At 41.2% G+C, this 18373-nt stretch overlaps 1 protein-coding gene across 2 annotated transcripts in view; it reads right to left on the bottom strand.

Annotated features, from left to right (window-relative positions):
• The window catches only part of LOC147689043 (serum paraoxonase/arylesterase 2-like), a 385360-nt gene that overhangs the window by 83814 nt on the left and 283173 nt on the right, over positions 1-18373 (bottom strand). The gene's annotated exons all lie outside the window — the stretch shown is intronic.

Below are 18373 nucleotides of genomic sequence, written 5' to 3'. Positions count from 1 at the left end.
CATGACGTATTTTTCGCTTTGGGGAAACTTTCGCTTCTGCGCACTAGGATTAAAACGGCTTCTTTGTGTAACCGCACCCATGAAGCTTACACTGCTGCTTTTGCTACGGTGTTCGTACTGCTTAACCATAACGCAATAGTATAAATAGTTAAAAATAAAGTAATGGGAACAGAGTAGAAATAAGTGGTATACAGTACAATTATGTACTAATATTGAATACATTGTATGCGATATTAAATTCTCTATTTATAGGTGGAATAAAGATGTCATGAGAACCTAAATTGATGGGCGGAAACATATATTTAAATATGAGAGGGAAAAGGTTTCATTTTGGTGTTGTGTGATGACCTCTCCTCCTCTTTTGTCCAATCAAAATTGGGGATTCTTACACTTGCAACATTGGGGGTGGTACACTGACCTGGAAAATAGTATAACTAGGTTAGATTTAGTTAGGTAATTTGTCCTACTTGTCCGAATAGCTGACCTGTCACTGACCCAACTCACTCAATGGGTGATCGAGAGCAGAGGTGCTGCAAAGCACTCTGTCAGAAGATTCGCTGACCCAATCGGGGTCCGGGAAGCTGAGGTGCTGGCGAAGCACTTTATCGGTGAAATCGATAACCCAATCGGGGTTCTGACTGTTAGCTGCAGAGAGGGAGTAGCGCAGGTGTTGCAACTGAACTGCGGGTGCCGGTGTTAACCTTTGGTGGTCCTGTCCTGATCTACATCTGGGTTTTCCTGTCTTTATTCTGATCTGCACCTGCTGGCCTACTGGCAACTGTAACTTTTGGGGTTTTCTGTCCTTTAACTGACCCGTGGCCAGGGTTGGTCTTCACATCATTTTAGGTAAATATAAATCTGTGTGGGTTTGTCATCGTATTTTTGTTCCTTCTCTTTACCCTCCCTTATGTGAAGTTTTGATTATATATATATATATCGCTCAAACCCTTCATTTTTTCCAGAAAAGGCACAGCACTCAAGGAGGGTTATGGAAATCACGAAGATTTATTAAGGGGAACTGCACAGACGCGTTTCGGCGTGCTGCCTTCGTCAGTGTGTCAATTACAAAACCAGATCAGCATGTTAACAAAGTTTTACCACAATCATGAACATAAACATAAGACTAACCCCTCTGACAACAACATGAGCGCCATATTGGAATGAGTCTCAAAAGCTATATTACATGTTTAAAAAGCTCATAACGTCCACTGATGGACTGCGTATTCATGGTTGGAGGGTCTGTTGATTACAAAATGTCACAAGGTTTGGGCAGAAAATAAAGCTGTGGATCGGCTAATGTCCTATGTTAAAAATGTCCCATCATGATTAGAAAACATTTCAAAAACGTACCGAAAATAATACCTTAATTCATCAATACCGGCATATATTCGAATCAGATTGTTCAGGCATTTGTAAAGTGCATAGATAATACAAGTCATACACTAATTCAATTAGTAAATACAAATTGCTTGAATAAAAAGATATTCTCATTCATGAGATCCAAAACGGATAACTGTAACCACAGGCTTATGTAATGTTTGATAATTTTCCAGACCCAACACTAGCTAAATAGGTGGGTGGATGCAAATCAGACCAAAAGAAGGACAAAAGACAAAAAGCAAAAATACAAAAAACCCCAGAGATAAAACAGGGAATTATTGTTCTATATATCTGTACATGTGTGTTAAAGTACATCTTATCATATCCCATACCCATACAAAACTTGGAGATTCATTGGTCCCGGGGTTGGTAGAATGGTAGTGGATCATCATTATATGCCAGGGTGGCCCCTACATTGATGGTCTATATACTTAGTTGTTGTAATATCACTTTCCTAAATGAAACGCCATCTCTTCTCCACTGTTGAGCCTTCTAGGATATTTGGTGGAGAGATCTAGGATATACCTCTACTCCAACCTGCGGAGTCTTCTCAGGCGATCACTTCCCCTGACATTGGGTGGGACAATGTCCAACCCCAAAAATTGGAGTTTATCTCGATCCCTACCTTGTTCTTCGGCAAAATGCCGGGCAACTGGGTAGGCGGGATCCGCTTTTTCGATTGCCCCTATATGCTCTAATATCCTCAATTTCAGTTCCTTGATTGTACTGCCGATGTAGCGAAGGCCACAAGGGCAGAGTAAACCCTATACTGCAAATTGGGAGCTGCAAGTTATAAACTTTTTGATGGACATTGTTCTCCCTGTGTCCGGTATCATGTAGGACAGGACCCTTTTGCTGCCGGCACATGCTTTACAGCGCCCGCAGGGAAAGAATCCCTTCATCTCTTTAAGAGTATTAGTTTTGGGTATGTGTTTATCCAAGTGACTGGAGACCAGCATATCTCCTATAGATCTCGCTTTGCTGAATGTCAACAGAGGATATGCTGGTAGGTCTTCTTTCAGTATATGGTCTGTTTGCAGTATATGCCAGTTCTTTTGTAGCATGGCTCTGGGATCATTGGCACCTGATGAGTAAGAAGTAATCAACCTAAATTTCCCCTTGTTGGCGGCTGCGTTCTTGTCACGGCCACCTCCTTGGGTTTTGGCAGTCAATAACGTCCCCCTCAGAATCTTTCTTACCTTCTTCAGTGTGTTATGTAACATTTCCTCACCATAACCCCTGATTGCAAAGCGCGCTAAACATTCTGATGCAGCCGCCACGAAATCGGAGTCTCTCGAGCAATTCCTCCGGAGCCTTAGGAGTTCTCCGTAAGGAATGCTCCTCACAAGCTGGGGAGGGTGGCTACTGCTGGCAAAGAGTGTTGAATTGTCAGCAGTTTCTTTTCTATAAAGGGCAGTGTGAAGATGGCCCCCTTCGGCAAACACCCTCAGGTCCAAGTATTCCGCTACCACCGGACTAATTGAACCCGAGAAATGCAGGTTTAGTTCATTGTTGTTGAGTACCCGGATGTATTCTTCTGCTGTGTTTGTCCCACCGTTCCAGATGATAAATAAATCGTCAATGTAACAGGGCCAATACACTGCCTCCCCCCTGTCTTGTCCAATCACACAGCTCCTGGGCACCCGCTCCTCCCACCAGTCTACGAACAAGTTTGCGTAGCTGGGAGCGAAGCAGGTGCCCATAGCCGTACCAGACCTTTGTATATACAGCTGGTCTTCAAATAGGAAAATATTGTGAGTTAGACAAAATTCAGCAAATTCAAGAATCATTTAATTATGTTTAGCAAATCTCATCTGGCGCTGATCTAAGAAATATCGGACTGCTTCCAAACCGTGTTTATGCCCTATGCAAGTATACAAGCTGTTAATATCCAGAACCATCAGTAGATATTGTGGATTCCATGTTAGGTCTTGAATCTTGATAAAAATCTTTGGTGTCTTGGATATACGAATCCAGTTTCATCATATATATTTCTGTGAACAAGGGCGGATGCCCGAAACGCGTAGGATCTGGTGGCTTGAGCGCAAATACATTTTTTTTTTCGCCCATGACGAACGTTGGAGTGGCGTGGCTTCTTTTCGACATTGCTGCGATAATTACTGGAGAGAGCCTCACCTTGTATATATATATATATATATATATATATATATATATATATATATATATATATATATATATATATATTCCCTTTTCTTACCCGCCCTATGGTTAAAATCTTTAGAAAATCGTTTTGATTATATAGCATGTTCCCTTTCTTACCTTCCTATTGATAAATGCTTAAAATCGTTTGATTATATAGCATGTTCCTTTTTCTTACCTCCCCTTATTGCTAAATGATCGAAATCAGTTTAATACATCTTTTGCATAGTTACATTCTGGTTCTGATTTTCATGATTGAGAGTCTTGTGGTGTTTAATCTTTGGATCATGACTATTTAAGAAATTTAAATGAAGAGTTTAAAACTTTCCAGAGTCTGTGGTTATTAAATAAGTGCAAACTTTTTTTCCTATTATGCTAACACCCTGGTCCAATAGGTTTACAGGTACCAGCGACAAGGATTGGTAAGTCAATGGTATAGGACCCAGTAAATAAAATAGACTGATAGTAGAGCAAAGGTTACCTGGTTAAGTTATAAGTTATTGATTATGGGCCCAGGTGAGTATGGTAAAATTATTGTCGGGTGACCTGCGCGCTCTATCAGTATATCCTTTTGGTAGCAGTAGTATGGTTAGGGTTTAGTTAAGGAAGGTAGTTAGTTTGTTATGTACTGAATATTGATCGATCAAATCTGATTTTACATTGATTATAATGATGCTGTATTGAACTTATGTATTAGCCAAAATTGTTCGTACCTGTTATATGTTTTGTATGAATTCCCCGAGGGCAGAATATCGGGTGGTAAATGGAAGGTACACTGCAGTGAGGTCACTTACCTAGAGGAAATTAGTGCATGGTTAGGTAGAACCGGAAGCACTATTTAGGGTTTTCTGTATGAGTGTGTGAATAAATGATAGCAAAGAGTTCGCTAGCAAAACTTTTTGTGTGATATCACCTAGAAAGGGTCACACGGAAGGAGTAGCATGTTCGTCTGAGCTTGATTGAAAGCAAAGGGGTTCGCTGGTGAAACTTTGGCCCTAGTATATCCCTGAGTGGATATGTCTGAAGGAGTAGCAGGTACTCCAGAGAGAGGTCAAAGGTTCTCTAGACCCAGATAGCACTCTGCTTCCTGTTGCGACCTCGGTTGCTCACAGTAGGCATGAGAAAACTGAAGAGGAAAGTCTTCAAGTCTCAAAGATGCATGAGGTAGGAAATCAGATATGTCCTAGCAGGATCATGTTCATCATGTAAAGCCACATTCTGGGGTTGATACACGAGGTAATTAAGCTCTATATTGGCAAGAGTAGTGGCTCTTAAGTGATCTCCATGGATGCGTGATATTTGAGACTATTCTGCAATACTGGACAATGGAGACTGAGATGCATACCAGTCTAAAACCTGCCAGAAATACAATCAGCTGTATAAACATTCATACAACAGTGGTGAGCAGAGCCAGTTACAATTCCCATTCAACTCCCAAAGATGCACAATTGTGAGCATGAATCTATAACCACCTTATTAAGGTAGGAAGAAGAGCCACCAGCCTCTTTGGGAGGGCAGGTGATCATTTACTTTTTAAATATACTTGGGTTCCAAGTTCCATCGTTTTGCGGAAAAGATGAATAACCCAAATGGAGTTTTTATATTTTAGGTTATCAATTTTCAACATGTTTTTTCATTCGCAAATCCATGTTGGTTGGTACAAGTAAACTTTCTTCTGGAGGTCAAAAGGGTCAAAGTCACAGATGGCCCTGTGCTTTGAGCAGAGTTATGAGCCAGATTTGTCTAGTAATTGGCAGCCAGGAAAGATCATGTAAAGCTGAAGTGAAATGAACAAAGGGTGTTAGATGCAGCAGCAGTCTTACTTCATAGCTCTTAATTGTGTGAAACCCCAAAAATAAGCAATCAGCTTCCATGATAGAAAACCTATTGGCATAGTCAAGCCTGACTAACAGTGCATTTGTTGTCTTTGCTTGTGGGAATCCAAAATACAATTAGATTGCTCTAAGGATTCACAGCACATAGATTGAAGATGTGGCTGAGTCAACCTAAAGTGCCACGAAGAGGATGGAATCTATAGTAACTCCGAGGTTTCTGACACTACTGCCAGGTATTGGTAGCTCCTAAAGGAGGATATGGGATTTGGGGACACTGATTTTAAAGTAGTTACAGATTTCCAATTTTCAGTTCCAAGCATTGTTGGCCCTAATCCAAGGTCATGGATGTCTAAAGAAGTATCTAGTTCTGGGTTGACATTGGTGTCATCAGCATCAGCATAGCTACAGCAAGATAATTTAGGATATTAGGTAAAGCAGTGAGGTAAGCGTTGAACTAAACAGTGTTAAAAAGTTGGGTTAGATGTTTTTCTATTCGCCGGTGGTCTGTATCAGCACAAAACTGTACACCCATTCAGAAAGTGCTGCGTGGCAGTTTTCTGGCAGTGAACTTGGATTACCAGTAGGCTACAACGTGTTCAGAAACGTGCAGGCCATCGTAGATTATCAGGTATCTCTTTCCTCATTTAAAATTTGTATTTTACAAAAATGTATATAGCGCAAATTTGACCCGAAGGTATCGGGTATCAGAGCGCTTTACATAGCACCAGTTTCGTTACAGGAGGACACATTCATTTTTTGTTAGGCGAGGGGAGATTAGGTGATTTGCCCAGAATCACAGGATGTTCAGGGTCGTTGCCGAGACCAAACCCAGTTCCCCAGATTCAAGGTCGACCGCCCCAGCCATTAGGCCAACTCCTCTCCTCTCATGGTTCATGGTGTCCTTTGGGAGATAATTGTGCTACAGTGTTCCTGCAGCCATGACCTTTTTACATGTGTTCTGGATTTCCCCCACAGAGCCCTGTTGCTTTTTAAGGAATTTCCATATAGATAAGTGGAAAATGATGAAGTATCCTGAGGCTGTGTCGTTTATGAAAGAATTTGAACTATTCTCTTGAATAATAATAGGAACTGTTCATAATAAGGGTATTCTATTAAGGTATCACAGAGAAGTATTCTGAGTCATGGAACTTCGAACAATTTTCTTGAATACTTACCTGTACAGTTAAGACTGGGGTTAAACTCTGCTAACGCACCCTGCAGGGAAAAAGGGATGACTCTTATAGTGGGTCCTTGCATTTGTGTTTATAATGTCATGCATACATTTTACAGACGTCAGGCAGACACTACAACTTATCTTCTACAGGAGTGTGTAGTGCTGATGTTTGCGATAGTATAGGAGGAAATACTAGTGCAAATGTAAACTTGAGAAACTTAGGGCCTGATTTTGATCTTGACGGTCAAGTTACTCAATCACAATGGTGATGAATATCCCGTCCGCCAAAATATAAATCTCATAGGATATAATGGGATTTATATTTCGGCAGACGGGATATCTGTCACCGTTGTGATGGAATAACCTGTCGTCAAGATCTAAATCAGGCCCATTTTGGTTGCATTTTTTGTTTTCAAGAATTACCCCTTCCATGTCAAAGTGAAGGAATTTGCAGCACAGAAATATTTTTCAGGTTTGCCAATTCACAATTGTAGTAGGGACTGAATAACAAGACACTTAACATATCTCGTTTGCCTTGTAGGGATTGCCTACATTCTACAGACCTCATTGACCAGCCAAGTGATGAAGGCAGAAGTGATTAAGTCTGGTGTTTCTGTTGTTCCCTCAACCCATTCCCTGTCTTAAATGATTCACTGGCCCGCACATTCATGTGTAGGTGGTCACAGGGAGGGGTTGCGAGAGATGAAAAAGAATATTACTTTAGTTGGATCCTGTGCACAAGGTTCGTGCAAGCTGGCAAAGAGGTGCTGCAGTGAAGCATTGTGGAAAATGTGTCTGATTGTTCTTTAGTTTGAGGAATATAGTGGGAGAGAGACAATCTGAACTCACCCAAAAAATAAGGATGTGGTTCATTCAAGAGCTTTCACGTTGATGCCTATCCATGCCAGTATGCAGATAAGTGTGCGGTGGAATATAGTGACAAAGGCTGCTGAAGGATGTCATAGTACAAGGTAGCTGCCACATTACCATCAGTAGGAGGAGAAGGTCGATGGCAATCAAAGTGGAAGGATTTTTATTTTACAAAGGTAGATGCCAACTTATGCATTCCTCTAGTGATTGTTCGCTTCAATGAAATGCAAAATGTGCAAGTTGGTTCATGTTTAATCAGCTTGGCCAAGCCCTTCTTAAACAGGTTACTACAGGTTGGTAGCGTTCTGCGTTAATAGCACCTAGGCTTGCTTTTTGAGAAGGGATCTGGTGTAAGATTTGCAACAGGTGGTTATTTCTTCAGTAAGCAATGCCTAAAGCTTTTCTGTTTATAAAAGACTTTATATAACATGTTTGAAGATCCTGAAGGGAAACTGTGCCTTTTTGATTAAGTAGTTAATAATTGTTCTAAATAAAGATGCTCCAGTGGTTTCTAGAAGGGTGCCTCTAAGGATACCATGAAAGCAAAGGTCCAAAGGAAAGCTGAACTCAGTGCAATTTTAGAGAATTGAACTTCTGAGAGGTGTGAGGAGGAGTTCAATGGACACCATTACATAGCATTCCTGTTAGTAGCTCAGGAGATTCATATGAAAGTAGAAATGGTAATTTGAATCTTAGAAAGGTGCTCAGTCTCCTTGCTCTATTCAAACAGTGTGATGTTGGTGAATCACAAAGCTATTAAGAAGGTGAAATGTGACAACGATAGCTCTGGAATTCTGAGATGACATTGAACAATGTTATGTTATATGTAAATTTATATACATTTATACACCACACAGCTACTCACAAGAGTGTCCCGGTGCCATGTCTTAGAAAGGCAGGGACCTCAGTAATGCAATTAGATAACAGCTCTGTTTTGATTCTTTCAGGAAAGCCCTTAAAATTATTTGGTGTTCTACGTAACACAGTATGTTAGTCATTTGATCTCATCTTCTATTGGTGCTACATGGCTCTGTTAGTCATTTTGGGAATGGCTAAATATTTGGTGTAACAAGTAGGTGTTATAGTTCTTCTGGTGGTGTGTTCTTTCTTGAGTGGTATAAACATGTTAAAGACCTCTAAATTCTGTGCAAGTGAATGCAGGTCCTGGTCAAGCATTAGATTAAGGTGAAGAGGCACTGGCAATTAGCTCTGCAAGTAGATCATGGAAGGAAAGTTTCTTACGTATTCGACTGAAAGCTTTTAGGTGGTTTTTCATTGGTTGGGAGATTATTGGCAAACAGGATCGAGTAGTAGCCATGGTGAGAAAGACCATATCACTCTCATATTAGAAAAGGCACATAGAATTTAAAGATTTCATGCAAAGTAGGTCCAGCTGTATGTGATGGTAAGAAAACAATTTGATGTAGGTATAAAGGCTCAAGGTTAGAGATAAAATATTTAGTGTTATCAATTACAATCTTTCATATCAAGGATCCTCTGTTCAAAACAGTTTTGTGATTGCAAACCCTGCAATTCACAACAGCCGACGGCTTGTGGCTGCAAACGAGTGTTTTGAAATCTACTAAACCCCTTTTGGAGTGCCTCTAAAAATTCCCAGTGGCATTCTGTGACTTATTGCAAATTGCAATTAGAAGACGTGAAAGGAGCATCCTCTTCTTGGCGCAACTGCAATCACAAACCATTAGTCAGATGCAGACACCAGGTTAGGGTGAAATTTGTTTCACAAAGGGAAATATGTCCTCTGGGGGACACTTCCCATTTGGGAATTGTGTCCTGTGGACCACTGCATGTTTCCCCTATATCTTCTATTAGATCTACCAGCTTTAGGATGGTCTTCCCCCGAGGTTTTAGCCTATGTGCCTTTACTGGTTGTATGGCGTTTTAGATTCCGAATGAATTCTCCTGATTGATGCCCTTATATAGGTACAACTCGCATTACCCTTATATAGGTATAGAAATCAAGCCCTTATTTAGGCATAGCCCATGCTACCTAAATACAGGCATGGCTACTTCCATCCGTTCATTAACGTCACAACGATTTCTTGGAAAACCAGACTCTTGAGCAGAAGGGACTTCCCCTAGCCTGGATATTGATTTCTCCAAGAAACTCATTATGCATGAACACTATTCCTTAGGGGTTTATCCAGGAATTTCATATGCCCGAATTTACGTCAAAGCTGGCATTCCTAAATACCTTCAAGGTATAAATATACTTTAACTTGCTATAGCAAAGCACGGTGTGGTTCGGTGCAGTTCGACTACCTACTCGCCCGACGCAGCTCGCTACAGCAAGTGCCGACTTTCCAGCTGACGCACTGACAAGAAGCTGTCCTCCTCTGCTGAGAATCCAGCTCCAGTGTTTCTGACTCCCCTTGCGGGGTGTTGGGAAATTGAGCCCGAGACAGAGACACCAACCTCCTTCATTCTAAGGTATGGAGCTGATTAAAACCTAGAGAAACCTTTGGCAGTTCTTGGCAAAAACTAAACCTGTGCTAAAGACCATACTTACTTCTTTCCTCGTACTAGACCTAGGTTAGGTACATTGGGGTAGGCGTATTTTAGAAGCACCAATTGAGTATTTTAGCCTGTGTTATTTATGTATGTATTTTTATATGCCATAGCACTAGACAATGCTATTATAGTATTATTTTAGAATACTATTCTTGCTGTACGCATTATACTTTGCATTCTGTCTAACGATTGTAGCAGTTCACCTCTCTTGCATGAGAAAGAAGACTGTTCAATAAACCCCTTTTATTGAAACGCCCGTCTCTCTATTTTCACTGCAGCTCTGTAGAAACAAAGCAGGCACGATTGACTGAGTAAAATAGTTATCTATTGTTTCCACGACTCTGAAGATATTTTTTCCAGTCCTAGGGAAACAAAGTTGTCATGTTTACGCGGTTGTCAGAAACAAATCCCTTCTTGTGTATTTGAGAAAGTTTCTAGTGACCTCTGAGCTAGCTGGCAATCACAATTAAGTTTAGTATTTCCGATAGAGACATACTGACCTCAGTCCTATGTCACATCTATAGGATATGTTATTCCAATGCGCAGAGCCCATTGGGAATATAGGAACTACACTACACAATATTGCTGAATATGTTTTTGTTGACCTTAGGACTCTGCACTTTACCACTGTTAACAAGTACTAACATGCTTGTGCTCACTCCCCTAAACATGGTTTGATTGACATATTCCTAATTGGCATCTACCATATACCCAGGGCCTGTAAATTAAATGCTACATAGGGGGCCTGCAGCACTTATTATGCAACCCACCTGCGGACCACCCTGAAACTTTTCCCAGGCCAGCCATTGCAGCCTGAATGCAGTGCTACACGGCCATATCAACTTGCCATTTAAAATACCCTGTCACTCCACTTTTATTACATACAAGTCACCCTTAAGGTAGGCCTCAGGTAGCCTAAAGAGCAGGGTGCTTCGTAAGTAAAAGGTAGGACATTTACTTTTAGGTTTTGCATGTTCTGGTAGTGCCAAATAGCCAAATTAGTTTTTCACTATTCAGAGGCTTACCCCTCTCATAGGATAACATTGGGTATTCCTTCTTACATTTAATAAGCTGTAATTCTGAATTTAAAGGCGATAGATTGATCATGTTTTATACCTATGGAATTGTAATGGTCAATCCTCTTTAAAGGCAAAGTCAAATTTATAATTACAAATTTGAAAATGCCACTTTTAGAACGTTGGCATTTTCCTGCTTTAGCCCTGGGTGCCTGCAGCCTTTTTCTGGCTGCATGTCTGGGTTGGGTGACAGCTGGGCTTTGTGTATTCATTCTACTAGACAGCCACACACAAAGGGAGCTATGGTGTGACTTGATGGGTCATCCTGCGAGAATGGGAGGGAGGAGCTGGGCAGAGCCTCACACTTACACCTGAATAGGCTGTGGCATGTTCCTACACAAAGGGCTGCATACCACCCTGTAGGGACTCTGGAGCCAGGGCAGGAAGGGAAAACTTCTGTGCAATTCAAAGACTCTTCTTTGAAGTCTCCCCCACTTCAGAGGCACCACTGGATATAAGAAATAGACCTCAGACCCTACCACTTCAGGACACTTCTGGCCCTGTGATCATACTAACAGGAAAAAGAGCTGCTGTGTTGAAGGACCGCCACTCTACTGGACTACTGCACTGGAAGAATTGCTGCCTTTCTGGGTTACTCTGCTGCTCTCTTTTGTATGGGTGAGAAGAACTGGACCTTCAGCACTTGAGCCCAGAGTGACTAGCTGGCTAGTCTCCTGATCTGAAGTCTCCAGGACATAAAAGACTTCCAACCATCCTGCTCCTGCACGTGGACCATTGGAAGTGGGCCCAAGGCATCTGCTTCAGTGGAACCAATGCATCCTCTGCTACGAAAGCAGAATTGATGTATCACAGCTGTTGCAGGAACATAATTGTGCATCATTCTCAGAACCAGCTCATCGCCGTCAAAATCAACACATTCTCTGCTGCAGGAGCAGAATCGATGCGTCGCCTTCAGAACTTGTGCATTGCACTCGGAACCGACCCATTGCGACTGCTGCGTGGAGAAAATTAATGCATCATCACTAATGTGTAGAGATCCTGAAGCACAGGGAATGCCGGATCAACACCGAAGCATCGCTTCAGCTGCAGCCTGCATTCTCGTAGATGCAGCCAGGTTTACAATACTATTGTTCAGCGGGCCTTACTGGTTCCCTGTATCCAGTCTGGGCTCCATTGTGGTCAGCCTGAACTTTTAACTTTGTCCTAGTCTGATGAACAGATATCCCAAGTCAGTGTTAATTGCTTTTTTGTGTTATTTTACCAATTATTCTTTAAAAAATCATATCACACGTTCTACCTATTTTTGTTGTTTTGTTCTTGTTTCATTTATTAAATTACAAGCTATTTTCTAACCTGGTGTGGAATCGTCTTTGTGAGGTGTTTTTACTGTTTACTGTGTTGCACAAATACTTTACACATTCCCTTCAAGTTAAGCCTGACTGCTCTGTGCCAAGCTACCAGTGGGTGAGCACAGGCTAATTTAGGGTGTGTTTGTTACTTACCCTGACTAAGCTTCTTGTTACTGCTTGACCAGAGTGTGTACCAGACTCAACCAGGATCCTAATATCTAACATTAGTGATCAGTTGTGAGGATAGGACTTGTGTTTGTGCAGTGCCATATAGTGATTTGGTGTACACTACTATTTCACATTTAAGATGAACACTAGTTAAATTACTTCTTAGTCTTTTGATTGTTTCCCACCTTTTCCAAAAGTAAGTTCCCTAACCTCTATGCTGTACTATGGAATTGGATGCCCGCAGCTCAGATACCCTCTGCAGGACTGAGCTGCTAAAACTCTGCAAGCAAAGGGAATTGAAAGCAGGCAAATAGGGTACCAAGCTAGCCCTTCAGGTAGCCCTGAGGGCTTATAAGGAAGTGTATAGATGGCAGGCCACCTTAGAGAAAGATGAGGTGGATGACAAGGAAGAGGAGGGAGCACTTTCAGAGGATGATGAGGGTGAGGACCCAGATTAGGGGATCTGAGATCCCAGGAGAGCACCACTCAAAACTAAATGCCAGAATATGTTAACACTTTAAGCTGCATACACAAAGCCCTGTTATTCCTAAAAAAAGTTTTGGCCAGTAGGCTTTCTCAAGGACCGGCAGAAGAAGGGACCATTCTGCCAGTCATTATCAATCCAACTACAGGCTCCAATCCTCCAACTGTAGAGGTCAGTCAGGATATTTTTTACCAGCGACCCACATTATATACACAGAGGTGAAGAGGGCGGAGACCATTTTGGAGGGCACATCAGTTATGCCAAAGGCAACGGTAAGCGTACAACCAACATCACCATCCTTGGTGCGTAGAATTGCTATGCTTGGTTGCTAATAACGTTAGACCCATGGATACTTCAAACCACACAGGGTTGTCAGATACAGATTTTCAAAAAACCCTTTCAAGTGTATTACCCACATGTAATCCAGTTTCCTCAAGCACATTCCAGCCTCAAAGAACAAGAGATAAAAGACTTCCTTCTAAAACAGGAAATTAGATTGACAGACTATAATCAGACAGGGTTTTTAAGCAATATATTCCCAGTCATAAAAAAGAACAAAAAAGTCAGGCCAGTAATACATCTCAAGTACTTCAATCAGATTGTCCTTTGCAGACATTTCAAGATGGAGACTATTCTCCATTTTCAAAACTGTCAAAAACCTTTCAATCACATTATTTTTGGGACCTGAAAGATGTTTCTTTCTGTTCTCATTTTCTCTCCTCATCAAGAATATCCCCAATTCCAGTTGAAGGGGAAGTTTTACAAGTTCTCTGCGCTCCCTTTTAATCTTTGCTCTGCTCCTTGGCATTTCACCAAGTCGTTAAAGCCGGTAATTACACATCTCAGGGTACACAGGGTTTATCTTTGAAGTTACCTAGACAATATTTTGATCATGCCTCAAGGTAAAACATTGCGAATATGACAATTACAAACAATGATATTGCTTTTTGAAACGTTAGGGTTCTGTTATCAATCAAGCAATATTACTGCTTTCTCGAGTGCAATCATTAGAATTTGTAGGGTTTCTAGTGACCTCAACGCCAGGGTCCTCTTCACTATTGTGCTCTTCAGAGGTTTAGAATCGGTCATCTCAAAAGAGGCATATGTTACTCAGACCTCATCTCTCTAGACCAAAGAGGAGGTAAGAAGCAACCTGGTGATAGTAAATCTACAAGCATGGAACCGCAAATCAATTTTCATTACTACCCCAGATCTACTCTTAGAATATGACCCAAGCTCGTCAGGGTGGAGAGCTCAATTCAGTCAGTTCTTCATGCATGTTAATTATTTAGATATTCATGCTACCTCCTTTGCAATCCAATGTTTCACAATAAACACATTTATTGTTCGTTTTTATTGAGAAAAGACAACCTCACAGTGGTTAAATAAATAAACCACCTTGGAAGAACATGGTCCTGAATACTGGCAAATCTGGCAAAACTGTTTTGGGAGTATATTTCAGTCAGGGAAGAATATCTTTAAGGCAATCACAGTTTAGAGGCAGTCTGGTACATATCAGAGACCATAATGACTAGCAACTACACATTCTAGTCTTCCTACTACTTCAGGAAATGTGGGGTTTGTTTTCTGTGGACCTACTCACTTCCCTGCTGAACACACAAATTCTCAGGTTTTTTAGTTGCAGACCAGATCCACTGGCTCTAGCTTCAAATGCCTTTTTTACCCTTGGAATATGGGGCCTCCTTAGGTTTTCCACCCATTCCTCCTAATATCAGGTTGCCTAGCAAAGATCATCAGGGGGGAATTCTCTTCTCTAGTAATCATAACTCCTGTTTACCATCAGATATTTGGTTTCTACATCTTGTACAAATATCAATAGGAGTATCCCTTCTCCTTCCCAACATTCTCCCTCTTCTACACCATCCCAACAATAATCTACACAATCAAATAACTTCAGGCAATCTTCAATTAATGGCATGGAAGGTATCGGGATAGCTTGGACTGTTCCAGGACTTTAGTCACAAACTCTTACTTTCATCCCCAGAGCATGGGACCTCAGGAACCTCTAGAGTTTAGAAATCAGTCTGTGAATCTTTGTTGTTGCGGTAATGCAAATAGACGGTCATCGCAGGAGTGTCACATTGATGGATCATTCCAGACGGTTGCTAACAGCACGAAATGCAGGTCTTGCATTGACAGTCGATGCGGATGGTCAACATCAGTGTAACGAGCAGGTCCCGCTGGAGCTTCGCGTTGGCAGTCATCATGGGTGCAAACAGGCCAGTTTGCAGTCGCTACAAGGCCAACCTTCAGGACATTCATCTTTGACTTCTGGGGGAGCGCTCACTGATCCCACTCAAGGATACAGGACCTGGGGACACATTGTGGGGCTCAGGACTCACTCCAGAGGCCAGCAGCAGGGCTCAGGCAGGTCCAGCTGGTGCTGGGCAGTAGCAGGGAGGACTCTGGAAGTTTGTTGTATACATGTAGCTCACACAGGAAGTCAGCCAATCAACTCTTGGAGTTACTTTGGGCAACTTGGGACAAAGGCAAGCAGGGCCAATCTTTGTCTTCGGACAGCAAGGCAGTACTTCAAGCAACAGTGCAATTGTTCTGGCAGCAGGGTAGTCCTTCTTCTGAATCTTCCACAGGTCCAGGAGAGTTTTGATGTTAGGTCCTGAAAATCCCATTGTTATACCTGGAGCCAGACTTTGCATAGGGGAATTTCCGGACCAATCCTCAGAACTGGTTCTGGTCAGTTATTCCCCTTTCACTGGTCCTGGCTTCAAACTGTCAAGGGTGACAAAACCAAGGGTATGTCTGGTGTCAGGTTCCTTTGTGCGTGCTGCAGGGAGGGCCCTTTGAAATACAAACAGGGAAGGGGACAGCTCCTCCCCAGCCATCCTGTCAGTAAGATCATGTCCCCTCACACCTTGGCACCCATTGTCTCTGTGTCTGGAAACACCTCACAAACCTCGACAGCTGTGCCATTCAGAGTCATGTGATCCAGGATACTGGCATAAAAGCACAGTTGGTTTGGGCAGGAATATGCCAACTTTCTAAAAGTCAAGAACACCATTCTACATCACAGAAATGCTCACCCAAGGAGCCATAACAGCATGTAGACATCTTGGGAGGATATCCTAAGAAACTACTCAAGCATGCAATAAAAAGAGTGTGGTACACACCTAGAGAAGAGATGCGACAGAAGAAAATCAAACCACCATTGTAAAGATTGATTTGTGTTACAACTTTCAGTCGAGAAACCAACAAATTCAGACAAATTGTGTTAAAAATTTGGCCAAAATCAAAAAAAGCGCAAACAAAGGGAACAATTCTTCATGTCAAAATTTAAAAGTTACTACCTAGGACTGAATGGGCGGGAAGAATGGGAGAGATTGATAAGATAATAATCATTTGATGACTGAAGTGATCATTAATGTTTTCCATTTAACCATTATCAATGAGAACCGGAATGCCTGCCAAGTAAAAGTTATATAATGAAAACATTAATTCTGAATAAATAGAGAACCAGTAATCGATATATAGAGCTAAAACCACATTGTAAGTCATCAAGCATCATATATGGGTTAGCAGGGTGGACGCCCTCTCTTTAGCAATATTAGCTTTTGAATAAATTTAATCTATGTGGTAAAATTCCCCCTCTTTCCATGTTTTCTTGAGGTTTCTACACCCCTTATAACGGATAATAAACAATATTGAATTTCCATGCACCAAAGAGAACTATACGATGTTTGATGACATTAGAGGAAGCGAAGTGTCTTATCATTTCATTTGAGGATTACATTGTTATTGACAAAGACATCATTCTGTAGAGAATGTTAGTAGGTTGATAAATTTAATTGTACTAAAGTTGGAGAATGACTGAGTATCTGTAAACACGGTATGAAATAAGATCTCAGGTAAAATTAACATAATGATTATTCTGCTCTATACGTAGGTACAACGTAAATAGATATTTTGGTTCATTAATATGGTTCGCTGAAACTACATAACCGGCACTCAATAAACTACTAAAAAGGCGGCAATAATATCGAGAATGCTGGTTTTGACAACAGTTGATATAGCTGATGTAAACACGGTATGGAATAAAATCTCAGGTAAAATTAACAATGATTATTCTGCTCTATATGTGGTTACAACGAAAATAGATATTTTGGTTCTTTAAAATGGTTCGTTGAAACTACATAACCGGCACTCAAGAAACTACTAAAATGGCGGCAATAATAACGAGAACGCTGGTTTCGACAGCAGTGGATGTAGTTTTAAAACACATTAAAATGAAAAAAACGCTAGAAATATCGTGCTATATCAACAGGGTATGCAAATGTAGATTTGCAAAAAACGAGCGTTAATGAATGGGTGAAATAGGTGAGTAGTTTGTACACACGCCACAAACCATTACGGAATTATGAGTAAAAGGGAGGCAAAAACTACCAAAATGGCTGACAGTGGGCAAATTACCGAAAAGTAATTGAATTTAATAATTGACAATTAGCCAACTGATTGAACAAGGAAGCCCTATAAAAGGTGGGGCCCTTCCCATATCCTCTTAGCAGAAGGAATCGCAAGAGGACGTGATATCGTGACGCTGACATAAATACAGGTGAGATGCTGTGGAACCGCCGCGTTTGTCAAGTCAGGGTAGAACTTTGTAGTTAACGAAAATGAGCGGGTGCATAGAGTAAGTTTCAATATAGAAACAGCTTGCTTTTGATAAAGAAAGTGGATTGGGTGCTCAAGCTATTAGTACTCATCCCAATGTAATGGTGCATAACAGCGATAAAAGAGTATCCAGCTTAGTAACACAAATGCTGGAGCTCCCTGGGAAGCTGTCTTTTCTACAGCAATATCTACCTGGCAAATAATAATAACTAGGAAACTATTGCCAGGATGACCTGCATTTAAGATGTTAAGACTAACAGACATGCAATCTCTTGTCAACAATAGGTGTATCTGCTGCAAACCAGAAGGCAGAGCCGGTTTTGGAAAAGAGGGATAAAGACAAAAAAATTCCCCGATACCCACCGAACTCGCTAAAGAAGCATAGAGACTTAGTTGGAAGAGCCGAAGCCTTACACAATACGAAGATTTTAAAGTAAGTTGGGCAGAACAGGGTGTAATATACACCACAATATGCAGGGGTTGAGGACAAGCAACAATGTTATTCTTTAATCTTGTAGGCGCTGTGAACGCAAAGACTTTATGCAGTGTGGAATTGACATACAGGAAAATAGTGTAATTACAGAATCAAGCTCAAAGGTGCCAATCACGATATAGCGAAGTAACTAAAAAAAGACATAGGATACTGAAAAACAATCCTCTTTGGTCAAATAAGAATATAATTTTGACCATAAATCTCCCTATCTTTATAGGCACCGTGGCCGTATTATACCCACGAA

The sequence above is a fragment of the Lissotriton vulgaris genome, chromosome 10 (genome assembly GCF_964263255.1).
Source record: "Lissotriton vulgaris chromosome 10, aLisVul1.2, whole genome shotgun sequence".
Lineage (NCBI taxonomy): Eukaryota > Metazoa > Chordata > Amphibia > Caudata > Salamandridae > Lissotriton > Lissotriton vulgaris.
The sequence above is the reverse complement of the archived record's forward strand: the minus strand, read 5'-3'. Positions and strand labels throughout refer to the sequence as shown.